This window comes from Pseudophryne corroboree, chromosome 7 (assembly GCF_028390025.1).
Source record: "Pseudophryne corroboree isolate aPseCor3 chromosome 7, aPseCor3.hap2, whole genome shotgun sequence".
Classification (NCBI taxonomy): domain Eukaryota; kingdom Metazoa; phylum Chordata; class Amphibia; order Anura; family Myobatrachidae; genus Pseudophryne; species Pseudophryne corroboree.
The window spans coordinates 154825423-154853034 of NC_086450.1; the positions used below are offsets into that span (position 1 = coordinate 154825423).

The 27612-nt window shown below is 44.3% G+C and overlaps 1 protein-coding gene across 1 annotated transcript in view; it reads right to left on the reverse strand.

Annotated features, from left to right (window-relative positions):
• LRP1B (LDL receptor related protein 1B) overlaps positions 1–27612 on the reverse strand; it is a 1835733-nt gene that overhangs the window by 1105555 nt on the left and 702566 nt on the right. The gene's annotated exons all lie outside the window — the stretch shown is intronic.

Below are 27612 nucleotides of genomic sequence, written 5' to 3' on the forward strand. Positions count from 1 at the left end.
AATTGTCCCCTGTTGCAAGTATTGAACAAATAGTTATATTGGTAAGTATGCAGGTTCTACACATCCCAGAGGCTGAACTTCCCCTATCCAAAACCTTGGTTTCATAGCTGTCATCATCAGGGGCATAACTAGAACTTTGAGTGCCCCACAGTAACATTTTTAAGACCACCCCCAATTCAGGTCTTGGCTTGGGTATGGCTAGTGTCACTCAAGAGGTGTGGTTAGTGTTAGTGTGGTTAGACAGAGAGAGTGGCAGCAGGAACAATGGGGACTATTTACTATGCCTTAGAGAGATAAAGTGGAAGGAGATAAAATACCAGCCAACCAGCTCCTTACTGTCATTTTTCAAACACAGCCTGTAACATGGCAGTTAGGAGCTGATTGGCTGGTATTTTATTTCTGTCCACTTTCTCTCTCTCCAAGGCTTAATACATAAATCCCATAGAGACAGAGGCAGCAGGGACAGAGAACCAGAGGGCCTTATTATGAGTTGCAAACAAAGCCAAAAAGCACACAACTGGGCAAAACCATGTTGCACTGCAGGTGGGGCTAATAACACATGCAGAGAGAGTTAGATTTGAGTGGGGTGTGTTCAAACTGAAATCTAAAATGCAGTGTAATAATAAAGCTGCCCAGTATTTGTGGTATAAATGTAAATAAAAAGCTTGTATTTACCCTGCACAGAAAAAATATAACCCACCCAAACTAAGTCTCTCTGCACCAGTTATATTAGCCCTACCTGCAGTGTAAGATGCAGTTGTGTGATTTTTGGCTTTGCTTGCCACTCTAAATCAGGCCCAGACAGAGGCAACAGGGACAAACAGAGACAGAGCAAGGACATAGAGACAATGAGAGTGGCAGCATGAACATATACACAGAGAGTGGCAGCAGAGACATAGAGACAGAGAGAGGCAGCAGGACATGGTGACTGCGAGGCAACAGGGACATACAGTAGAGACAAATATGTAGCAGGAACAAAGAGACAGAAGCAGCAAAGGCATAGAGACAGAGGGCTGATTCAGGTTTGTTAGCAAAGCAAAAAGAACATAACTGGGCAAAACCATTTTGCACTTCAGGTGGGGCAGATGTAACATGTGCAGAGAGACTTAGATTTGGGTGGGTTATTATATTGTTTCTGAGCAGGATAAATACTGGCTGCTTTTGCATATAGCCCACAAATGATTAAAAACAGCATTGCACTGTAGAAAATGCACCATAGTCCTGTGCAGTACAAAATAACATATGTATGATATATAATTCAAGTGCATAGTCTGCAACCATAGTCATGTGCTGTATAAGGTAACATATGTATAATATATAATTCAAGTGCTCAGTCATACAGAATGTGACCCTGCTGCTGATGCATGACCCAATCAGCAAACATCACCACGTGCCTGTGCTACTGCTCACATATATGGAGATGCACAGACCTCCCTCCTCGTGCTGAAACCCACAGCAGTGGCACAAAGTGTTAATAAAGAAAAAAAAGCATGGTGCAGTGGGTAGCTTGCTGGACCGGTTGGACCACTAAGCAGCCAGGCTCTTCAGCAAGTGCACCACTTGCACCGTCTATTGTTACGCTACTTATAACATCATGTGGGGGGCAGGGGCAGTGCCCACAGCGCAGGGACTTATAGCAATGACCAAAACATCCTCAGGATGTTCTCAGGCTGGCTGTAAGAGCTGTGGCAGTGCAGTGCAGTATGGATTCTGGCTGCAGGGTGCCATTCCAGGTGCTCTGCTAGCCAGATACAGGGACCGTGGATGAGCAGTGGTGTCGCCCACAGCAATCTGCGCAGTATTCAGTGGCACCACTATCACAGCCCTATTTATGGTATTGGTTACAAGCTTCAGTCATCAGTGGAGATGAGTTTCATTTACACATGACTCCGCATCACCTCTCATTGTGGGAGATGGTGGTGCTGCTGTCTCCTCAGAGTCCCAGTACACAGAATTTGGGAGGGATTAACCAAAAGCATTCTGAGTAATGTCTAATGAAAGGCACTGGAAATATGAAACAATAGGTAACACAATATGCTATCAGTATATATATTAGAAAACCTATTATATTAATAATATCACTTAGTATCCAATACAATAAAAAGCTAATGCTTCTCCTCACCTATGTGGGGTGAATTCAAATGTTTTGCTCATGGGCAGCCACTGGATTGTGTTCAACTGAGAAATTTAAAGTTGCTCTGTTTGGGGGTGCACAGCCACCAGCACTAACACTACTGTTATGTTGTTCTGTCATTTTGACGGGCTGGTAACTAGTATTGTTATATCTCTGTGTGTGGTCAACTTTGAAAAAATTACAAAATACAGTACCTGAATGCACTTGTGTGGTCGTGTACAGATAAAGTATTGGCATATGTTTCTTTTTGACTAAAGTTGTTTATTTTATTTTTTAATAGATTGGGTTTTCACATGTTAGAAGTTAGAGCAATCCATACTTGTCAACTCTCCCTGAATGTCATGGAGACTCCCTGAAATATTAATAATCTCCCTGACTCCCAGAAGTGTCTGCACAGCCACACCAAAAGTCTTTTTTCTTAAAATTTGCATCTTACTCGCACCACTAAATCAACAAAACTACATTGCCAGTGTACACTGACATTTGGGGCCGTCTGAACTTGTACTTCTGTGAGCGACAAAATGGCAGATCTTTGTATACAGGTCCTGATGTGAGCGGCCACAGCCATTGCTCCCACCACGTTTCATTATGCTTAGTCTGTGACTTTATTCACAATTGATACCAATGCCTTTCTGATAGAAGCAGTAACCTAGCATCACTGGTACACTGTAAGCAGCTTTATATGGGACTTAGACGCAATTTTAAGGAAAAGGTATGCCTGTGGCAGGGCGGCTAATTTTTGCCAAGATTCTCACTCCACCTGGCATCTAGCAACACTGTGACATATAAATAAACTAGGGTTACTAGCTACTTGTCTGGGATTACTCCAGGTTGTTCTGTAATCAGAAAATATGTCCAGTGTTATTAATCCTGGAAGGGCATATAATGGCATGAGGAGGCTTTGAGACATATAAAAGGGCATGAGGGTGCTCTGAGGAATATAAAGTGTGTTTTCTTTTGTCAAACCCCCTAGACACCTAGACATGCTCCTGGGAATCTCAAAATGAAAAGGTGGTAACTAGCTAGGATTAATTTCATCAGAAGACAATTGACCTGTTTCTGGAATATGAGAGGAAACTCATGTAAACACAGAGACAACAAGCTTTACACAGATGGGGCCTTGGTTGGAATTCAGCCTACTGTATGTCAGAGTGTTTATGGAGAAACCAGAGTGATTTAGATCTCAGTGAATATACAGTATCAGTACTCCACACGGTCCTGAGGAAGCCCTGATAATGTGAAACGCGTTGAGACTGACCGGATCCACTATTTACCCAGCCTTGATATTTGATATCATTAAGCTAAGCCAATTTTTTATTATTTCTTTTATTTTGTTAATAAATGTTTTTTATTACTACAAAACAGTGAGGAGTACTGATATATTCACTGAGATCTAAATCACTCTGGTTTCTCCATAAACACTCTGACACAGGAAGATATAAAAGTTTTATTTGATGTGCACACTTTGATCATATATCTGGTACGCATGCCATTTATGTGTGAATGGTCCTAATCCTGCAGACCTAACTACTACATTATATTGCGATTGTCTTTGTTTCCCTGACTTTTAGATTCTGAGATTGTATTTGGACTATGAAGCAGGGGACTGATATGCTCTAATTCAAGCCACAATCTGGTACGCAATTCTGTTGTTTGTATGTTATTTGCGCATCCTGGAAAGACATACTACACCATAGGCGCATGTTCTTCTCTTGCATTTGTATATATACATATATATATATATATATATATAAAATGGTGATCTCTATATCAGACTGGGGCATGAAGGGCCCGCCAGAGGAATGCAGTGGTAGGGGCTCATGTTTAGGGGTGTGGTTAGTCTCCAGTAGGAGTGTGGTCAGTTGCCACATTGGTTTGCCTAACCTTTAGGAAGTGTATGGGCTGGACCCCTTGATACATGTATATAGTAAACACAACTAGTGCATGCATGATAATATACCAGAATAATAACAGTGAAACACTGGAGAAAATACACCATAATCCTGTGTAATATATGGTAACATATGTATAATATATAATACAAGTGCATAGTCTGGAACCATAGACCTGTGCAGTATAAGGTAACATATGTATAATACACAATTCAAGTACACAGTCAGGAACTTGATCCCTAGGGGATGAAGTGCCCCACCCCCCAGCAGAGGGGGCCACCGAGGGTTTCCCTTGTACCCTTGTGAGCCACTCCAACCCTGTATGATCCTGCCTATAAATTCAACATTAATGCACTGTACATGTGATAGGGGACGCTAGTACTGACTGGCCAGTGTCTAAATCACAATGAGAACTGCATTAAGTCTAGTAAAAGCAAAACACATGCCACTGTATAAACAAAAAATGCAACTACAGTATCTAAGCTCTTGACACTGTGATTACTTAATTGTAGATTAGTGAATTAATTCAGAGCTACCGTGCCATTCCAATCACTGGCAAGAACTGCCAACAAGAGGAGGGGACAGGGGTATGTTGTGACCACCCACTTTGATTGGCAGAAGGGCAAATTTTGGCATAGTATCCAGGGGTGTATCTAAGGGTCTGAGCTCCCCTGGTAAAGTACGGGACTGGTGTTCCCCCTCCCAGAATTGAAATGGGGACGGCGAAAAAGGTGCGTGGCCATACAATAACACCCCTAATTCAAATTACACCAGACAGTAGTGCCCCTTACTCACATTACACCCACAGTAGTGTCCACTATTTACGTTACACGACACAGAGGTTCAGTATGATATGCCAGCTGATGGGATGCTGACTGTCAGAATCCCAACAGTGGCATCCCACCAACCATAAAACTGGCAGCGTGCGCAGTGAGTCCCTTCGCTAGCCACGGGTTCTATTTTCTCTATTCTTGGGCATGGACCCACCACCCAAGTGGGAATACCAGGGAGCGGTTGGTATTCCAACCGCCGGCATTTTATCGGCTGTTGGGATTCTGAACACCAGGATCCCAACAGTCGCTATATTAACTACATCCCCCACACAGTAGTGCCCCTTACTCACATTACACTACACAGTAGTGTCCACTATTACACCACATGGTAGTGCCCCTTAATCACATTACACTGCACAGTAGTGCCCCTTACACACTGTGTGTGCGCTCCAGCTCAGGTACATGCTGGGACTGGAACTTGGAGCAAGGGCTCCTGGGAACTGTAGTTTATATAGAGATTCTTCACTGTAGAGTGGCCACAGTGCTGGACACTGGCTCCTGTACCAGGAGCTGATACCTGCTGCGCTACACAGGTACTGCCTCTACTAACCGATTCTATCCCCCACTGCCGGGTGTTGCCCCTTCTCTGTCGTCGCCCCTGGCAAGTGCCTTCCTGGCCAAGGTGTAGATACTCTCCTGATAGTACCTATAGAAGGGAACCAAGCACGCATGTTGTGTGGTCCTGCTCCACCAGGGAAACAACACTCTAATAGAGTAACCATGTATAAATCAAGTTCACAATCTGGAACCTGACCCCTAGAGGAGGGGGTGGGCCTTCAGGCATTAGGGCCCAACAGGGATTTCACATGTACCCCTTTGGGCCAGTCTGACCCTGTGCTTGCATATGCATTAGATACACCCTGAGATGCCACTGTTTATTGCATTTTGTTGCCCATACAGTATGTGACTTACATAACATTAAAAAATGATGTTAAAAGGAATTGCATTGTACTCACATGAAATACAGAAGATTGATTGTTTTCAACCTTTAGTACTTAAGAGGTTTTGTGGAGCGGTACATTAGCAGTACTTAAACCAGTAAAACCCCAGCTCACCCATATCTCAAAGAACATATTGTTGTTTTTAGCAGATTATATAATCTGTAAATGGCCTCCACGGAATCAAAACTTTATACATTGCTGTAAATGCTACAAAGCAATCTAAAAACAATTTAAAAGATCAGTGAAAGTAAATCACAGACTTTAAAAATACATTCTTTTGTGTGTCTGTACTTTTCTGATCAATAAGCATAAAAGGAAATATAGCACATGAATACCTTAAAAGCAACAATCACAGTAGGAATTTTTGTTTTTCCAGTTTAAATGGTATGTTTTTATTAAATTCGTGTGAACAATTGTGTTAGCAAACTCTGAGAAAATATTACTCTTTGATGGTTCAGTTAGTAATGACTTAATACATATCCTGTATGAAAATGAACTTACAGTATGCTCCAACCAAAGGTTGTTTAGCAAATAAAACATCTTTCCTGTGCATTCCTTCCCACAGCTAGAGTGATTGCCAGCAATGGGCAAAGCCTTATTTCTCCATATGGCACAAGTGGAGTAGAGTCTTTGCTATTTCCTGTGCTGGTCTATTTTGGAAGTCAGTGCCAGAAATATGGTGCTGCCGCCAGTCAGGTAACCAGGTATGAATGAGTCTGCTCTGGGTGCAGTGTGTGTGGCAAAACTCCCCCTCACTGACATAATGATCCGTGCGCCCGAATAACCTGTACTATTATAGATCCGACAACCTATGCTTACCCACTGCACACTTGACTACAGTTTAACTTTGTGGTGGTAAATGAGGCCTTCTAATATTATGTGTTCATCTGAAAGGCATCATCATCAGACAGAATTATTATTTACAGTTTCTTATATAGCCCATCATATTCCGTTTTGCTTTACAATTGGAACAACAGTAATAGAACAAAACTGGGTGAATCAGGCCGACATATTGGTAGGAAGGCCCTGCTCGTAACTTACAATCTATAGGGAAATAGGCATTAATACACAAGGATAGATGCTACCTATTACATAATGGTCTACCAGATTGCAAAGGTTCTTAATGGGCTGTATGATATGGTCACCCAGCAATGTTGGCCAAGGGTCAGGAGGGTGTGAAAGTGAATAAAGATAAAATATGTGAAGTTATGTGTGGACTGTACAAAGGGGATGTAATTACATAGGGAGGCATTGAAGGTCATGTGGGTGGGTCTGGAATTTGATGAGCTTGTGTGAAGAGGTGAGTTTTCAGGGAACGTTTGAGGTTTGGAGACTAGAGGTGAGTCTTATTGTGCGTGGGAGGGCATTCCACAGAGTGGGCACAGCCCGGATAAAATTCTGTAATTTTGTGTGGGAGCAAGTAAAGTGTGTGGATGAGAGATGCAGATCTTGTGCAGAGCAGAGGTTGGGTAGGGAAATATTTTGAGATGAGTGAAGAGATGTATGTTGGTGCAGTTTGGTTAATAGACTTGTATGTAAGTAAAAGTATTTTATATTGAATACAGTAGAATACCGGTAACCAATGGATGGAATGACAGAGTGGATCCACAGATTATGAACGTCTAGCAAGGAAAATCAGCCTTGCAGCTGCAATGGTCTCTGTTAACAAACAAAAAAATAAATGGTGTATGCCTGATCTCTTGAACACCATATGGCTTCCGCAACAAAGATACAAAGGGTACATATTAGATTTTCATCCTTTGAAATAATCAGTTTAAAACAAGAGGGGGCTGACCTGCCTGTGTGCAGTGTGACCCCTGAGATGTGTGTCTCACTCATTGCGGTGAGTAGGAACTGCATGAACCAGACAATGATGCATTGGCAGTACAGAGTTTTATTGGCAGTGGGCGGCAGAGCGTTTATCACACGCCCAGTGTGACTTGGCCACAGACCTCACAATTTACTGGGGCCTGATATTCCACTTAGCGACCACATAACTATAAATTCTGTGAAACACTTTAGTAAAGGATCAGGACCTCTATCAGATGCAGCAGAAAAGTTAGTTTATGTTTTCTTCATGCAATAAGTTCTGTGAAGCTTTCTCTTTTTATCCTAACTTCTGTAGGTCACCGTGATATGTGTGGTCACCACAAATGTCGGTTAAATACATATTCTGCTACAGTACATTTCATTCTGCAGTGACATATATTCTGCTCTGATGAAACTAAATATTAAAGTATACAGCAATTATTGCAGAATAATAATAGCTGCAATTGTAAATGACTGAAAAAATAATGATGGATCAGTTGCTATAAATGATTGTTTTTTTCCCCTCTCTCTCTTTCCAGACAGTAACAAAACAACCTTGATGCATATTATTTAAATGTGCAGATATCTTCATTCTCTTCTCTTCATAATTACAGAGTATATTTCTTTCACATCTGAAATAAAATGATTAAAGCTTTGAAAAGTAATCCTGCAAACTGCTTTCCTCAACTGTTATCACATTTTTCCTTGCATAAGTTGGCACTCTGTCTAAATATAATGCAATGCACTTCAAGTTAAGCTGTATAATCAGCTTGAGAAATTTAGTCTTTTAGGAAACCATAAGCATCTGTACTGAATGTTTGTTCCTTTTAAACCACAAAAACATTTTATTTAGTTGTTGTTTTTTTATGCTTCTTCTTTAAAGTAATATATTGTATTCTGGCTCATTAAAATAAAGTTCTAGCGCTAAAGTATTCAAAGACAGGAAGAATCTTCTACACATAAGTTAGGTTCTATCAATCACTCCACAAAAAAGTGTTTTTCCAGATAAAAACGTAAATGTGCGTAGCTAAAAGATCCAATTCAGGTTGTGTTCTAAAACTCGTCAATTAGTTGCATACAAGTCGCTGTGGGCTGCAATTCTCTCAGTACAGTTCCAAATTAACATACTCATGACAATCCCATCTTGCGCTCAATGCAAATTTATGCACATATCTTTCTTTGTATAAATTGACCATGAATGATTCTCATTCACCTTGATAAAAGCGCTAAGATTACAATTAGGCAGAAGACACAGGGACAGAGGAACAGCTTCATGAATTACTCAATGGTGCTCAAATAAAAGCATTATTTCTATAAAAGATGGTCTGATATTTCCATTGCTGTTGTCTATAGATGCAGTTGCACAATCAAACACGCAGACCGGGCTGCAAAACAGGTTGTTTCTTGAAAAAAAATAATAATAATGCATCACTGATAAATTAAACCTGTTACCCAGTAGAATTTTCAAATCACATTAAACCCAATAGTAGCTGATTTATATTAACTATTTCCCCTCAGCACTGCACTGTAGTGAATCCTCTGAACACAAAGGTAATCCAGAACTCATTTGTAAAGCTGAGCAGATAACTATATGTCTGCGGTATGTCAAATAGTTTATAGATTGCAGGTGTCCTGGGTGCGTTGAGAAAACTTTAAGTGTTATGTTAATTCAATATGCAGTACAGAGAAATCCCCAAACTGTGAATCGGCATAGATAAGTGGCGTGTTGATGTACAGTGATTAATCTTGAACTAACAACACAGAATATTAACAATCCCACGCCTGATAAAGTTAGGACAATATTTAATGTTTGCCCCATATTTGTGATTGCTTATTAAAGATCATTAAGGAGATTAATTCTGGTTATAGTATTTCAATAATTTCAATATAATGCTAAAGTATTGCAGTCTCATAGTGATTTAAAAAATATGTAAATACAGTAGTTGGTTCAAAATAGGTGGCTGTAGGTTATGCTTGGTTACATGCTTTTACAGTAATCCTGTCAATGAACCTTTCCTCTCAAGATCAAATCAGATCAGTCGTTTAATAAGATGGACATCTGACATCTGTACATGTCACATTACAATGATCCAGAATCCATTTGATGAACCTCACATTACAATTCTGTGCTATTGTGTTTGTTAAATAGAGGCTTTGACTGTCTACATGTTCTTATACAAACATGTAGCCACTCAAACTTTCAAACTTGCTTCCATATGAATGTGCAGGGGTTGGCAGAGCTGTGGCGTAAATGGGGTTATCTGTGGCTGGCTTGTATCACTGTGTGGTCACCTAGCGTTAACAATTAATTGATCCTGGTACCTCCTGTCCCATGGCTAGACTGGCCATCTTGCAGTTCAGGCAAATGCCAGAAGAGCTGATGGCTATATGGACCTGTCCGACCTTGGCTGCCAAGGAGGGTGCCATCAGTGTGGATATGGTCCTGGACTCCCAGCTGATTACAGTTGACACACCAGCAGGCAGTCATGTGAAAGACAGCACTGCCGTCATATTTAATCTGGCACTGGCGGTGAGCTCACTGCCAGAGCACGGAGAACGCAGATCAGCAGCCAAACAGGAGCGGGCACAGAGGGAGGTGAGAGCATGCTGGAGGGACACAGAGGGAGGTGAGGGGCTGAATAATGTGGCATAATGTGTAAGGGGCATTACTGAGTGGCATAATGGGAATTCAGTATGATATCCCGGCTGTCGGGATCCCAGCGGTTAGGAGACCAATGCCGGAATCCAAACCACCGGGATCCCGACTGCCCGAGTGGGGATCCCAGTCAGCAGACTGGATTCCGACATCGGTATCCTGACAGCTGGAATCTCAACAACCCGTAAATTGAATGCCTCCCACATAAGGTATAAGGGGCATTACTGTGTGGCTAATGTGTAAGGAGAACTACTATTGTGTGGCAAAATGTGTTATAAGGGGCATTACTATTGCATGCCATTATTTGTAAAGGACATTACCATGTGTCATAATTTGTAAAGGGCATTACTGTGTGCCATAATGTGTAAGGGGCATTTTTGTGCATGGCTAATATGTAAGGAGCACCATTATTGTGTGGCATAATGTGTTATAAGAGGCATAACTGTGTGTGGCATAATGTGTAAGGGGCATTAGTGTGTGACAATGTATAAGGGCACTACTATTGTGTGGCATAATGTGTTATAAGAGGCACTAATACTGTGTGGCATAATGTGTATTATGTGTATGGGCTACTGTGTTGCATAATTTGAATAAGGAGCACAACTGTGTGACGTAATGTGAATAAGGGGCATTACTGTGTAATGTAGCGTAAATAAGGGACACTACTGTGGTGTAATGTGACTAAGGGGCACTACTGTGTGGCATACTTTTAATTGGAGGTACTATTGTGTGGTCACGTTCCCTCCAAGCAAGAACACACCTGTATTTTCAGCTATCTCTGCTTATGGAAGGGGGTACTAATGCTTTTTATGTACACAGGGTACCAAAATTTGTAGTTATGGCTCTGCTTTGGTGTGCACAGATGTGCTGCTCTGTGTTTAGCACCCCTGCCCTAAAAATGTGAACACTAATCTTTTACAACTGCTAGGGCTTGGCCACCTGGGAAAATGCCTTACCTTTTCTTTGTGTGTGATTTACACCAATAAAGTGCCAGCTTTACCTAACAAAACCAACTAAATACCAAATGACGGACTATGGCACTTGTTTGAATACCTTGCAGTATGAGCTCTGTTGTGTGTGTCACGATCCGGGTATCTGGACGCCATTTCTTACCCATCAGATGCCTCCTAAGGCTGGCTCAGCGCTCCAGGACCGGATCCCATCTGTTATCCTGATGTGTACATTCCTGTATCCTCTCCTGTCACTCTGGGACGCTGTCACAGTAAACGCCATATTACACGCCGCCGTCCCTGAACTTCTGCATGCAGAGTGTCTGAGTGGCGATTACGTCAGCCGCGGCCTCCGCTGTGTCCGCGTGGTTGGATGTGCATCTGTCAGCCTGGCGCCTCCTGTCTCCGGTGGCCGGCGCCGCCATTACTGTTTTCATTACCACATGGATTACAAACCAAACTTCCCTCCAAGTGTCTGCATGGGCGCAGCCATCTTGGATTCTGTCAGCTGATCATTTCCACCAATCTGTTCTCAGTATTGATAATCTGCATAATTGCCTAGCCAATCCCTTCCTTGCTGCAGGTATAAATACACTGTGCCTGAGCAAGGAAGGCGTCAGTGCTTTGGTTGTCAAACCTAGTTCCTGTTTGTCTCTCTCCTGTGATTGTCTTCCAGGTTCCAGCTCCTGTCTCAAGACTTCCACCATAGAGACCAGCACCAGCATTCCACCTGCGGTGTAGCCTGACTCTCCAATCCATTGTGGATTCATCTGTTTCCAGCTACAACATTACCTGCTTCCAGCTCAGCTTTCAGCAGAGTACAGCTTCCCTTAAAGGGCCGGTGTCCTTTCTACACTTTACCACTCTCCACCGGTATTATTATTTCTCCGCTCTCAAGTTCTACATTTCAGTTCATATTTCATCGCTCCCAAGTTCATTTATTATTTAACTGGTTCCAGCCAGTATCCACTCCGTGCTAACAACAGTCTGGTTCCAGCCAGTATTCACAGCAGCTGTTTTACCTTCAGCAACCCAGCTTTTCCTGGAACACCAGCTGGCACAATCCTGGGTTATCTCCATTGCTACAGTCGGGCCTGGTAAGGACTTTCCATCTAGAAGATCATAAGAACTATCTCACACTACCAGTGCCCTGTGGCTCCTGCCATCCTGTAGTACCCAGGAACTGTATTTATTATTTGCTGACTTTTACGTTTTCTTTTACTGCTGCTGTGTTGCGGAGTTGTCATAATAAACATCATTGACTTTTATCCAAGTTGTCGTGGTCACGCCTTCGGGCAGTTATTATTCATGTTACTTACATGTCCAGGGGTCTGATACAACCTCCCAGGTTCCGGTACATCTCAGCCCCTACAACTGAGGCTGCCTCCCGTCAGCTCAGGCCCTCAGTTGTGACAGTAAGCACTGACCTAATGAATCCAGCCAGAGACCAGGATCAAGCGGCCAGGCCGATGCAAGAACTGGCAGCCCGACTAGAACATCTGGAGGCTGCACAGGGCCACATCATCCGCTGTCTCCAGGATCTCTCTACTCGGCTGGATGGGATTCAGACAACTCTCCGTGGATCAGGCGCGTCTGGTGCGTCAACCACAGTGACTCCAGCTATAACCCCACCCACCTTACCCATTTCTGCTCCACGTCTTCATCTTCCAACGCCAGCAAAATTTGACGGATCTCCAAGATTCTGCAGGGGATTTCTCAACCAGTGTGAGATTCAGTTTGAGCTTCAACCTGGCAATTTTCCCAGTGACCGTACAAAAATTGCCTACATTATTTCTCTTCTTAGTGGCTCAGCCCTTGATTGGGCATCACCGTTATGGGAGAGGTCCGACACCCTGCTATCTTCCTACACTGCCTTTGTGTCAACATTCAGGCGCATCTTCGACGAGCCAGGCCGGGTAACCTCAGCTTCATCCGAGATTCTCCGTTTACGCCAGGGGTCACGTACTGTAGGACAATATCTGATACAGTTCCAGATCCTGGCATCCGAACTGGCATGGAACGACGAGGCCCTGTATGCTGCATTCTGGCATGGCTTATCTGAGCTTATTAAAGATGAGTTAGCTACCAGAGACTTACCTTCTAAGTTAGATGAGCTAATCTCACTCTGCACGAAAGTTGATTTACGTTTCAGAGAGAGAGCAACTGAGCGTGGAAGATCATCTGCTCCAAAATCTTCTGCTCCTCCTCCTCGTCAACTGTCACCATCTAAAGATGAGCCCATGCAAATTGGCCGTTCCCGTTTAACTCCTGCTGAGCGCCGAAGACGTCTCTCTGAGTCTCTTTGTCTTTACTGTGCAGCTCCGTCTCACACCATCAATGCCTGTCCCGAACGTCCGGGAAAACTCCAAACCCTAGCTCGCCCAGGAGAGGGCCGGCTAGGAGTAATGATCTCCTCTCCATCTCCTCATGATTGTAATCTCCCAGTCTCGCTTCAAGTTGCTCAACGTTATCGGAACGTCATTGCCCTCCTTGATTCCGGAGCAGCTGGGAACTTTATTACCGAAGCCTATGTTAAACGGTGGTCCCTACCCACCGAGAGACTTCCTTCGTCCATTTCTTTAACTGCCGTGGATGGCAGCAAAATTTTTGATGCAGTTATTTCTTTAAGGACTCTACCAGTTCGTCTGAGAGTGGGAGTTCTTCATTCCGAACTTATTTCTTTTTTAGTGATTCCAAGAGCCACACATCCTGTGGTCCTGGGCCTTCCATGGCTCCGTCTTCACAATCCTACAATTGATTGGACGACTACGCAAATCCTGGCATGGGGTTCCTCCTGTGCTGAGACATGTTTGTTTAAAGTATTGCCTGTCTGTTCTTCCTCCCCCAGGTCGTCTGATGTTCCACCTCCTCCATATCAAGATTTCACGGATGTGTTCAGTAAAGCTTCTGCTGATATCCTTCCTCCTCATAGAGAATGGGACTGCCTGATTGATCTCGTTCCAGGGAAGGTTCCACCTCGAGGCCGAACTTATCCGTTGTCTCTGCCTGAGACGCATTCTATGGAGGAATATATTAAAGAGAACCTAGCAAAGGGGTTCATTCGACCTTCTTCTTCTCCAGCCGGCGCAGGCTTCTTTTTTGTAAAAAAGAAAGATGGTGGTCTGCGGCCGTGCATCGACTACAGAGGTTTGAACGACATTACCATCAAGAACCGTTATCCTTTACCCCTGATTACTGAGCTCTTTGACAGAGTTAGCGGAGCTACCATCTTTACAAAGCTGGACTTGAGAGGTGCATACAATCTCATCCGGATCCGTGAGGGTGACGAGTGGAAGACCGCCTTTAACACCCGTGACGGACATTATGAGTACCTCGTCATGCCCTTCGGATTGAGCAATGCTCCAGCTGTCTTCCAGCATTTTGTCAATGAGATCTTCAGAGACATTCTATACCGTCATGTCGTGGACTATCTAGACGATATCCTCATTTTTGCCAACGATTTAGAGGAACATCGTTTTTGGGTTAAAGAGGTTCTGTCCCGTCTCCGTGTCAATCATCTCTATTGCAAATTAGAAAAATGCGTCTTTGAAGTCAAGTCCATTCCGTTTCTAGGGTACATTGTGTCCGGTTCCGGACTAGAGATGGATCCTGAGAAACTACAAGCAATCCAAAATTGGCCGGTACCCTTAACCCTCAAAGGGGTCCAGAGGTTCTTAGGGTTCGCCAACTATTACCGAAAGTTTATACGAGACTTTTCCACCATTGTGGCTCCTATTACTGCTTTCACTAAGAAGGGTGCTAACCCGTCCAAGTGGTCTGAAGAAGCCATGCAAGCATTTCATCTTTTAAAACAAAGGTTCATCTCTGCGCCTGTTCTGAAACAGCCTGACATCGACTCTCCTTTCATCTTAGAGGTGTATGCCTCCTCCGTTGGAGTAGGAGCGGTGTTATCTCAGAGGGCTAAAGATGGCCATTTACACCCTTGCAGTTTCTTCTCCCGGAAGTTCTCCCCAGCTGAGCGCAACTATGCCATTGGCGACCAGGAGTTGCTAGCCATCAAGCTCGCTCTAGAAGAGTGGAGGTATCTGTTGGAGGGAGCTTCTCATTCAATCACCATACTTACAGACCACAAGAACCTTTTATATCTGAAAGGCGCACAATGTCTCAACCCTCGTCAGGCCAGATGGGCACTTTTCTTTTCCAGGTTCGACTTTAAACTCCAGTTCTGTCCGGGCTCTCAGAATCGCAAGGCCGATGCCCTTTCCCGCTCATGGGAGCAAGAAAATGAGTCAGAGTCTTCAGACAAGCATCCTATTATAAATCCGTTGGCATTCTCCACGGTAGGGATGGACTCTACGCCCCCATCAGGGAAAAGTTTTGTGAAACCGATGCTAAGGAAGAAGCTCATGCATTGGGCCCATGCTTCCCGTTTTGCCGGACATACAGGTATCCAAAAAACCCTGGAGTTTATCTCTAGGTCCTATTGGTGGCCAACTCTGAAAAAGGACGTCTTGGAGTTTATTGCATCTTGCCCAAAGTGTGCTCAACATAAGGTATCCCGCCAGTCGCCTGCGGGGCAACTGGTTCCACTATCTGTTCCCCGTCGACCTTGGACCCATTTGTCGATGGATTTTATTACAGATTTACCCATGTGCAACAAGTTCAATACCATCTGGGTGGTAGTTGACCGGTTCACCAAGATGGCACACTTCATTCCTCTCACCGGTCTTCCGTCAGCTTCCAAGTTGGCTCAAGTATTCATACAAGAGATCTTCCGACTCCACGGTCTTCCTGAAGAAATTATCTCAGATCGAGGAGTTCAATTCACAGCCAAATTCTGGCGAAGTTTATGTCAAGTCCTCCAAGTCAAGCTAAAGTTTTCCACGGCTTACCATCCTCAGACCAATGGTCAAACCGAGAGGGTGAATCAGGACTTGGAGGCCTTCCTCCGCATCTATGTGTCCTCCTCTCAAGATGACTGGGTTCAATTACTTCCCTGGGCCGAGTTCTGTCATAACAACCAGTATCATTCTTCATCTGCTTCAACACCATTCTTCACTAACTTTGGATTCCACCCTAAAGTCCCTGAGTTCCAACCGCTTCCAGCAACTTCTGTTCCCGCAGTGGATATCACCTTGCATCAGTTTGCCAATATCTGGAAGAGCGTACGATCAGCTCTGCTCAAGGCATCGTTCAGGTACAAGAAGTTTGCGGATAAGAAGCGTCGAGCAGTTCCTGCTCTCAAGGTGGGTGATCGGGTATGGTTATCCACGAAGAATTTGAGGTTAAGAGTTCCCAGTATGAAGTTTGCACCTCGCTATATCGGTCCTTTCAAGATTGAACAAGTCATCAATCCTGTTGCTTACAGACTCCAGTTGCCTCCCTTCTTAAAAATACCCAGGACATTCCATGTTTCCCTGTTGAAACCGCTGATCTTGAATCGGTTTCATTCCTCACTTCCTCCAACTCCGAAAGTCCAAACTCAACGAGGCGTTGAGTATGAAGTGGCCAAGATCCTGGACTCACATCACCGTTACGGTCAACTACAATATCTTATTGACTGGAAGGGTTATGGTCCTGAGGAACGTTCATGGACCAATGCTTCTGATGTCCATGCTCCTGCCTTGGTCCGGAGATTCCATTCCAAGTTTCCTCAAAAGCCAAAGAAGTGTCCTGGGGCCACTCCTAAAGGTGGGGTGCTGTCACGATCCGGGTATCTGGACGCCATTTCTTACCCATCAGATGCCTCCGAAGGCTGGCTCAGCGCTCCAGGACCGGATCCCATCTGTTATCCTGATGTGTACATTCCTGTATCCTCTCCTGTCACTCTGGGACGCTGTCACAGTAAACGCCATATTACACGCCGCCGTCCCTGAACTTCTGCATGCAGAGTGTCTGAGTGGCGATTACGTCAGCCGCGGCCTCCGCTGTGTCCGCGTGGTTGGATGTGCATCTGTCAGCCTGGCGCCTCCTGTCTCCGGTGGCCGGCGCCGCCATTACTGTTTTCATTACCACATGGATTACAAACCAAACTTCCCTCCAAGTGTCTGCATGGGCGCAGCCATCTTGGATTCTGTCAGCTGATCATTTCCACCAATCTGTTCTCAGTATTGATAATCTGCATAATTGCCTAGCCAATCCCTTCCTTGCTGCAGGTATAAATACACTGTGCCTGAGCAAGGAAGGCGTCAGTGCTTTGGTTGTCAAACCTAGTTCCTGTTTGTCTCTCTCCTGTGATTGTCTTCCAGGTTCCAGCTCCTGTCTCAAGACTTCCACCATAGAGACCCGCACCAGCATTCCACCTGCGGTGTAGCCTGACTCTCCAATCCATTGTGGATTCATCTGTTTCCAGCTACAACATTACCTGCTTCCAGCTCAGCTTTCAGCAGAGTACAGCTTCCCTTAAAGGGCCGGTGTCCTTTCTACACTTTACCACTCTCCACCGGTATCATTATTTCTCCGCTCTCAAGTTCTACATTTCAGTTCATATTTCATCGCTCCCAAGTTCATTTATTATTTAACTGGTTCCAGCCAGTATCCACTCCGTGCTAACAACAGTCTGGTTCCAGACAGTATTCACAGCAGCTGTTTTACCTTCAGCAACCCAGCTTTTCCTGGAACACCAGCTGGCACAATCCTGGGTTATCTCCATTGCTACAGTCGGGCCTGGTAAGGACTTTCCATCTAGAAGATCATAAGAACTATCTCACACTACCAGTGCCCTGTGGCTCCTGCCATCCTGTAGTACCCAGGAACTGTATTTATTATTTGCTGACTTTTACGTTTTCTTTTACTGCTGCTGTGTTGCGGAGTTGTCATAATAAACATCATTGACTTTTATCCAAGTTGTCGTGGTCACGCCTTCGGGCAGTTATTATTCATGTTACTTACATGTCCAGGGGTCTGATACAACCTCCCAGGTTCCGGTACATCTCAGCCCCTACAACTGAGGCTGCCTCCCGTCAGCTCAGGCCCTCAGTTGTGACAGTGTGTATTTTAATACAGATAATTATGTATACTTGTATGTTCCTCTATTAATTATTTTTGTAAGAGCATAGACTAAAGGCTACACACTACCCGATGTGCAAATGTCGGTGGTGAACGACTATATCGTTGAACACTATAGCATTCAACGATATAGTGCGTACACAGTGAACGTTAACGTTCAATAATAACATTTAGTGACGTCACTGCCGGCATTCCCGAATATGCAGCTCAGCCCGACATTAACAGGTAGAGCTGTATGTCTGCTCAATATTAACCTAGTGTGTACCCCCCTTAAGAACTAGAAAGAGTCTGGAATAGTAAGGGGAGATGTCTATGCCAGGAGCCAGATGCTGACACAATGTGGGCCTGTTTGTTTTAAATGTCAGGGTGTAGTTTTAGTCCCACACTGGCCCTATCCTTCCCTAAAAAAGAGCTCTGTTTACCACTGATATGTCAGTGGCTGTGCTATGTAATGTACTATCACTGGTATTTAACCAAATTTGTTTCCGTGACATATTGTCATCACCGTACAGCTTGACAAGTTACCAATGAATTTCAGCTGCTGATGTACCCTTTAGATGTAGGAATCTGATCACACTATGGACCTGTATGTTTGACCATGTTTCCACCAGTCCAGTGATTATATAGACATATGGGCCTAGTGACAGAATACCAGGGGTTCATGCTTGCAGCCGACTTTGCTCCTTATTGTATACGAGTATTAAAAACACAGCGGCCCAACCAAACATTATTTACAGATGCAGCAGACTTCGTTGTGCATTAAACGATCAACACTATATACAGTAGACATTCAATATTTCAACAGCATCAAAAGGTTGATAGTTAAATGGTCAACATGGACTTAGGTTGACAGGGTCAAAAGGTCGATTTGCAAATAATTTGATACATTGGCCCTCATTCCGAGTTGTTCGCTCGCAAGCTGCTTTTAGCAGCTTTACACACGCTAAGCCGCCGCCTACTGGGAGTGAATCTTAGCATAGTAAAATTGCGAACGAAAGATTCTCAAAATTGCGATTACACACCTCTTAGCAGTTTCTGAGTAACTTCAACCTTACTCGGCATCTGCGATCAGTTCAGCGCTTGTCGTTCCTGGTTTGACGTCATAAACACACCCAGCGTTCGCCCAGACACTCCTCCGTTTCTCCAGCTACTCCCGCGTTTTTCCCAGAAACGGTAGCGTTTTTCCCCACACGCCCATAAAACGGCCTGTTTCCGCCCAGAAACACCCACTTCCTGTCAATCACACTCCGATCGCCTAAACGAAGAAAAAGCCGTGAGTAAAATACCTAACTGTATAGCAAATTTACTTGGCGCAGTCGCAGTGCGAACATTGCGCATGCGTACTAAGCGGAAAATCACTGCGATGCGAAAAAAAATTACCGAGCGAACACCTCGGAATGACCCCCATAGTTTTTTTAATAGTTTAACACTAATCCTAACCCTAAAATTAACCCTCCTCTGGTATCTAACCCTAACCCTTCCCCTAGTGCCTAGCTCTATCTCTCCCCCTAGTGCCTAACCCTATCAATCCACCTAGTGCCTAACAATAACCGTCCCCTTCTGCAGCCTAACTCTATCCCTCCCACAAGTGCCTAAACCTAACCTTAACCCTAAAAATCATGAAAAATCACGAATAGACCTTTTCTGTGACTGTCTATTTACTGTCTATCTTCCACAGTGCCGTACACAGACATTTTGGTGCCCTGTGCCAAAAAGTGAATTGGTACCCGCCCACCTATGTATAAAATTGGAACAGTGAACCAAATAGGGGGCGTGGCATTGCAGAGAAGGGGTGTCACCACAGAATAGTGCCAATTTACATTGCACTGCGCAGTAGTGTACTGAGTGGTTGGTTCAGTTGCTGAGGGATGTTGGAATCCCACAGATGGGGATTGGGGAGGTACTTTGTTGCTGCAAGCCCCCTACAGGTAATAGTGAGGGTACATGGGAGAAGAGGGTGTAAATGTGAGTGGCTGGGGACAGATATTAGTGAAAGGACACGAGAGAATGGGGTGTGAATGTGAGTGGCTGGGCAAAGGTATTAGTGAGGGAACGCGGGAGAAGAGGGTGTAAATGGAATTGGCAGGGGACAGGTATTAGTGAGGGGACATTGGAGTAGGGGTTGTAAAAGGCTGGGAATAGAACAGTAGCCCATCTGTGAGATGCTGGGAGGCTGCAGGGCCTGCTTGCCACCCGGGACAATAAGGCCACCACCAGTGGGAGAATGAGGTCTGCAGCTCATCACAAAGTACCGCACAGTTAACAGCCAGGCAGGCAGGTTATCACTTCATTTGCATTGCACAACACAAATGATCCACATCTTGTCACCTGTCGGATTCTGACTCACCTGCTGCAGTGCCCACAGTGGCAGGTACACACATGCCCCCACCGCGTGTATAAGGGGAGGAGAGCCAATCAAAGCTAGCGGCCCAGCAGCCAATCAGGAGCCGCTGCTGCTGGTCTGTTAACTACAGGCATGGACTGGCCCACAGGGCTACAGGGGAAACCACAAATGGGACTTCCTGCTTGGGGGAAGCCCCACCTCCTGCTCTAAGGATTAGGTTCCAGACTGTGCACTTAAATTATACATTATACATATGTTACCTTATACTGGACTATGGTGTATTTTCTACAGTGCATTGCTGATAAGTAATCTGGTACAGGACATTATCATGCATGCATGCAGCAGCTGAATTTACTGTATATATTTATGAAAGGGCCCAGACGTTGCACTCTCTAGTCATTGGTCAAACCAATGAGGTGGCAGGCCGCACCCCCTCTAGACTGGCTACACCTCTACACATGGGCCCCTTCCACTGCATTCTTAGAATAAGGGCTATCATCTATCATGTGTGGTCATAATGTATAATCATGATGCTATGATGATGGGCCTCTATTTAAGTGGAGGCCTGGTGCTGTAGCTCCATCAGTCCCACTGCATAGATGTAGTCATTCTGGCTGCCTCCTCTGGCAGGAGGCAGCCAGGTTGGCTCTGCAGGGGGCGTTGGTACGACAAAGGGAGGTGTAATGGGGAGGAGAAGGGGGCATGGCCACAAGATTGCGTCATCATAGCCCCGCTCCCGCTACACTATGCCAAGATTTCCGGCATAGTGGGCCAGACAGCCCCACAATGATGCAAATCGTGTCATCGGCATCCCTGCTGCAGGGGATACCCCAGTGGGTGCTGGGGCTCGGCTGCTGGCTGGGAGACTTGCCAACTCTTCCGGGTGGCCGGAAGCACCACCCAATTTTGGGGAGCCTCCTGGCCATTCCGGGAGAGTATGCCCCACTTTTAGTCTTGCCCTGCTTCCAATATCACTTTTCTTGTCCACTTCTCAGATAGAGATGCAGTCAAAATGCCTGCGGTCGGGATCCCAGCATCCAGGAAACCGACTCCAGAATCCCGACAACTGACATTTTGCGGACGGCCGGTATACCAATACCCGCTCCTAATTCCTACTCGGTTGGAGTGAAAATGGAACCTGTGGTGAGCAAAGCTCACCACTGGGCCCGCAGCATGGCAAGCACAGTGTGGCACGTGCAGTGAGCCCCGAAGGGGACTCGCCGCCTCGCTGATGGTAGTCAGATGGGATGCCTCTGTCGGTATACTGGTAGCCGGAATCCCATCTGCCGGTATATCATACCGGACCCCTCAGATATATTATAACCATGCTAGAATAATTATATCACACAGAGATTATCTGATCACTTTGCATACTGACAATGCCAGTATCTATTTGTACAGTGAGAGTTTTAATATTCTGTAATAAAGTCGAGCTGAGTGTAAGTCTTGATACAATATAAAATACGTTTAATATTTTTTTTTTGCTTTTATAAGTGACCAGGCAATTATTTGTTATGCACTTCCCATCATTCCCAACTGACAAGACTACATCTCACCAACCAGACACATAAATTCGTACAAGCTGGTTCATCTGTGCTTTCAGAAATGGAAGCAATTTCTAATGATGGAACAGCTGCTAGATGAAATATACAACCTGGAAATACCAAGAACTCTGTAGGGGCATTTAGATCTATATTAGTAACATCTGATGATGATAGGTAATCAGGACTTTTACTGGTCCCCCGCATCAGCCCTGGTTACACAGCTCCACACAAGGAGGGATCAGATGACTTCACCATTCAGTTTGATAGTGTCACGTATGCAGTGGCGGTTTTTAACTATGGGCTGCTGGACTGCCACCCCGCTCATTGTCAGTGTAGCCAGATGCAGTTCGTGAGACTGCACTGGCTTTACTATGACTGGAAGTGAGTTCCTATTGGAAGTCCTACCTGCCAGTCACAGATACTACAAGCAGTCCCATTGGGAGGCGTTTCCTCACTCCAGGAGGGCCAGGCCAAGCTGCAATAGGCAAAGAGCTGGCTTCCTGTAGGAAGCAATCTCTCTGCCTCATCAGCCCTAGCCGGCTTCTATGGACTGCAGCCGATGCAGCCTATTGAAGCCTTGGTTTTGCGCAAGCGCAGTTTTCCACATGATTCTGTCTGCCAACAATATTTCAACAGACATGCTCACATGACGTGTACAGCCACTAGGTACTGAGAGCACCCTATTTCAACCATATCATGTGTCCAACCCATTGTCAGAACATTTAAATCAGATGTTCAAGTCTTCCCGGGAAGAGCTTGATAGGTGCTTCCATGAAAAACTTTACCTGTCTTGTGTGGGTGCTGGACATATGCTTGGATCCTGTCCCAAAAGTTTAGGAAATGCCAGCTCTTACTCTTCACAGAAAGACAATCATTAATACCTATCATGAATCGGGGCCTTAATCTCACATAATGCACCCAGTGCTGTCATATCAGAAGGAGAGTGGAAAGACAAAAACAAAAGAGGCTGAGTTCACCCTCACAAAACCCTAAAGCTGGGTACACACTATGTTGTGTGACACTGGTATTTTCTATCAATTTGCATGATCATCACATAGTGTGTATGTTCAATCTGTTGTTCACTGCCATCATTTATTGAATTGCCTCATCGGATGTGCTGCACTTCCAAAAAGGGGGCATGGTCTCCTGGGAAGGGGGTGTGCCCTTCTGGGAAGGCCACATTTCTTGCAATCTGGGTGTATTGCCTCATGGAAGCCATACATTTACATCACTATGGGGGTGTGCCTAGCATTCCCGGAGACACAGGGTTGCCAACAGAGACTGTGCCTGCACTGCTGGCTCCTCCTTAGTGACAGGAGCTGGGCCCAGCATGAGATTGTAACAGTGCAGCACTCAGCTCCTTATCCCTGGGGAGGAGCTGGCACTTTGATGTCACCCATAGGAAGGGTGCCACCTGGGTGCCCTCTGCACCCCCCCTTGTGACACCTCAATCATTTATGATGCATATTAGACAGAATCGCTTGTAGACAGTCTACTTTGCATGTGTAGGCCTTAATTGAATTGAAAAAAAAATAATGTCAGGCAACCACATTCAGAATTACATGCAACAGGTCCCTGATGCTAAATTGCGATGAATCAGGACCATAACTAGAAATGTGTGAACGGCATCACACGGATCGCTGGTCCCTGGGGGCAGCATTGTTGCTGCACCACAGCCCTTGCTTCTGGCTACAAGGGTCACCAGAATTGCACCCTGCAGCCAGTATTGTTCTTTGGATTCTCCATGCAGGCACCCTGTACAACCGCTCAGTGCATTCTTAGGATGCTTCAAGCAGTGCTGCACTTCCTGGTGCTAGCGTCTTGCCCCACCTCTGTGCCAATGCATGCTGTCATGCACTCAGGGAGGGCTGGGCCAGCAGCCTTAAATGTATGCATATTACAAAGTATGTCCAGATATTGGTATTTACATCCAGGTTGCCAAAGTACTAACGAGTACTGTGCAATTTATCATTTATTGGAAAAAGGGCACTTCAATAAACTAAAACTTTACTGAGATTTATAGAAAAAATTTAGGACGATCGCTAACTGATAGCAACTATCAGGGGCAAACGCAGGCTTTCTGGAGTGGGGTTTCCAAATGTTTAATTTTAGAGCGATTGGCACCAGCCCATGAAGGATGCATAATTAGCATGTAACAAGCTATAGCCTGCCCCAAACAAAGTGCAGATTATGTAATACAGTACTTCAGAAATATGCAGGCCCAATGATCACAGTAAGCCACTTATCAGATTCCTGGGTGCAATGATTGAGCACTCCAGACTCACACACACACCATGACTATCATATATATGTTATTTGAAAGAAAATAATAGTAGATCACAAAATGTTCTAGTAGAATTTATCTACATGCTGGATGGTAAAGACTGCTTGCAAAGTAATACTGTCAGGCATACTGTTGCTGGAATTTGCATATGTGTAATTGGCAGAATACAGTATGTTAGTTTATGTCTCAATAGAACCTATTTATAACAATGCAGCCTATTATTTATTAAAATTGCAAAAGGGTAAAGGGACTTTAAATAACAAAGTAAAGTATCAGAGTTTTCTGAACATTTCTGCTGACTGGAAAACTGGAACAAACCCAATGTTAGAAAACCAACACAATGTATCAAAGAAACAAAATCCCATTGCTTTTAATTGGATTTCCCCCCTTTTTTGATAAAACTGTTGCAGTTTTGGCAATCCCTATTTTTACTTCATGCAGCTGAGGTGTTGAGATAAATGCAGCTTTGATTACTAAGGTAGAGTAGCACAGGGTACTTTTACTTTGATATGATGACTTTGACTCTGCAATGTTATTGAAGTATTAATGCATTATAATTATTGAAAATGCAGTTCCCTATAGGTAGGCCCAATTTTTAGATTAGTCAAATAGGCCAAAGCATAGGGTGAGCGGGATAAGGGGGTAGAGCAATTAGCATTAACATATTACAAGCATTTAAACATGTACAGAGTTAATACTAAATTAATTAGATCTTGATAGGTCAGCTGGTTCTGCACTGTCCGTTGGTGCTCCACAGTCATGTGACTAGGATAAAGATGGCGGCACTCAGTGCCGAGTCCACGTGGAACGCCAATCACCATGGCCATTGAGAGAAAGGAAGAACAGTGGTCCGCGGCTGCCAGCGGAGACACGTAGCCACGCCAAGCTGGAACAGAAGAGGCAAGAGAGTGCCCGGCAGGGCAGCGCTGTGCGCACTTAGTTTGTGACAATCCAATTTTTAATCTAAATCACCTGCCGCTTAGCATTAAGTATAGGTAAATTATTCTCACTATGGGGAGAACATACTATTATAAAGAGGTGTAACAAGAAAGTTGGAAACTAGTGGTTATATTATTTTCCTAACAGTAATTATTCAAAGAGTTGTAGAATCCTCTGGAAACTATTTTTTCAAAGCATGGAAGAAATCTGTAAAACATGGTTTGCTGGAGCCCAAACTCATTATGTAACTCTTCAAATGATTTCATTATTTAAATAGAATTGACCAAGTGATATTATTCCATATGTTGTCCATACTCCAGATCCTTATAGTTTCAATAATATGTGCCAGGTAACATTATCCCAAAGTGGAGTACAAGGATGGACTGTGATTAGAAAAATCTTTTTTTATAGACAATTGTCCACACTTTAAGAGCCTGGACAATGAGATGAGCAGCATACCTGGGTAATTTACCATATAAAAGTAAGTGTATTAAAGGTTTATATCTATTTAATTTTATTAGCAACTCGCTTAATCAGTGGTGTTGGTTTACTGATAGATAGCAGGTACAGCCGTATTCACTGTTACATGTACACTGGTGATGGAGCTTAGCTTGAGCGTAGTGGGGTTTCACCAGCTAGTAAATGTATGCTGTAAATGGGTAGCAGTGCAGGGGTGCTGGAAAAGCTTTATGGCAGGTATTAGCCATGTCTGTCATAGGAGCTAAGCAGGAGACCACTGTCTTTGACTGTCACCATATACAGTCTAACACAGTCTCATGAAGTCTCCCCAGAAAACAGGAAGACTGGAGTTTGCATTCTTCTTTCAACACCTCCAACAAGCTTGGGCCTGATATAGTACCTGCTACTGAGTATGTATTGTCACAACTCTACCCAATTCACTGTTACCCTACCCAATTCACAGGCTTGTGTATGTCAGCTGACTAGTCATATCAGGATGCTCCTGTAGCTGCAGTCTTATGCAGCAAGGGTGCTGCCATCTTGCCTAAGGTCAGTACAGTAAGTCTCCTAGTGCTCCTGGTCCCTTGTGGCAGAAGTGGTTTCCAGTTCCTGAGATCCAGTCTCTGTAATAGTTATCTTCATTTACTACCTGAGTGCTCCCATTTCTTTGGATTCATTTGGATTCGGCCTGGTATCAGCACTCATTAGTCTGCAGCTAGAAGTTACCATCTGCTGCTGCTCTATTCAGCGCTTCCACCAACATCAGTTTGCTGTTTGCACCCTGAAGCTTGTTCCAGTCTGCTTTCTAGCCTCCAACATGCAGTCTCCTTACTACATACCACCAGTGTTCTGAACTTCTACTGACTGTCCAAGTTATTCTGATTCTACTGCAGATACACATGCAATGGTGCTCCATCCAGTACTCACTAACCACTCATTGTACTACTGTAGGTTGTTATGTATTACTACCACAGTCAGTTAGCCTACTCTGTTAACCTAGATTTACTCTCTCTCCTACAATTCCATGTTGGTTCAAGTTAATGAATTGAAGTATAATTGATCCACCTTGTTTTATTATTTCCAGTCATAGCTAGTTCTACCCTGCAGCAGCTGTCATTTTATAACAAAGGAAATAAAAAAAAATTGGTCCTGATTCAGAGATGGACGAAGTAGCACAACTCCTGCATCTCAGCAGTGGTTGTGCTACTGATCTCGACATGCCCAGAAAACAAGGCTAACATACCCCTATTTTATGTAAAGTTGTCCATCACCACCTGTATCCTGCCTCCAAACAGCCACCACATGTCAATCATGCTGCAGTTTAGGAGGACTGCGACTGACATCACAGACTGAGATCTGAACATTTTTTTCCCATTATGCCAGCTACAGATGACTCTGTTAAGCAATGTTAACTTTTTCTTAAACCTGCAATTATTTCCTTTAGTTCTCTACTAAAAGTATCCCTTTTAATTCTTTTTTTCTATTCCTATTTAAACTGATATATTCTCTCAACCTTTCTGTCCCTTACTATAAATCCCTCTTGAGTTAATTGTTTATCATACACTTTAAAATTGGCAAGAACAACATATCCCATGTGTGGTGAGCAGACAGAGTGTAGAGACAGAGGAGTGAAAATCAAGACAGGAGCATCAGACCAGGAAGAGCTGAAAGTGACAGTCAGCAGAGCAAAGGGAGCAAAAGTGACAGTATGCAGAACAGGGAGAGCAGAAAGTGAAGTTAACAAAGCAGAAAGAGTAAAACCTGACAGTCAGCAGAGTAAGAAGAGCAAAAAGTGACAGTCAGCAAAGCAGAAAGTGACAGTCAGCAGAGCAAGAGGAGTAGAAAGTGAGAGGCAGCA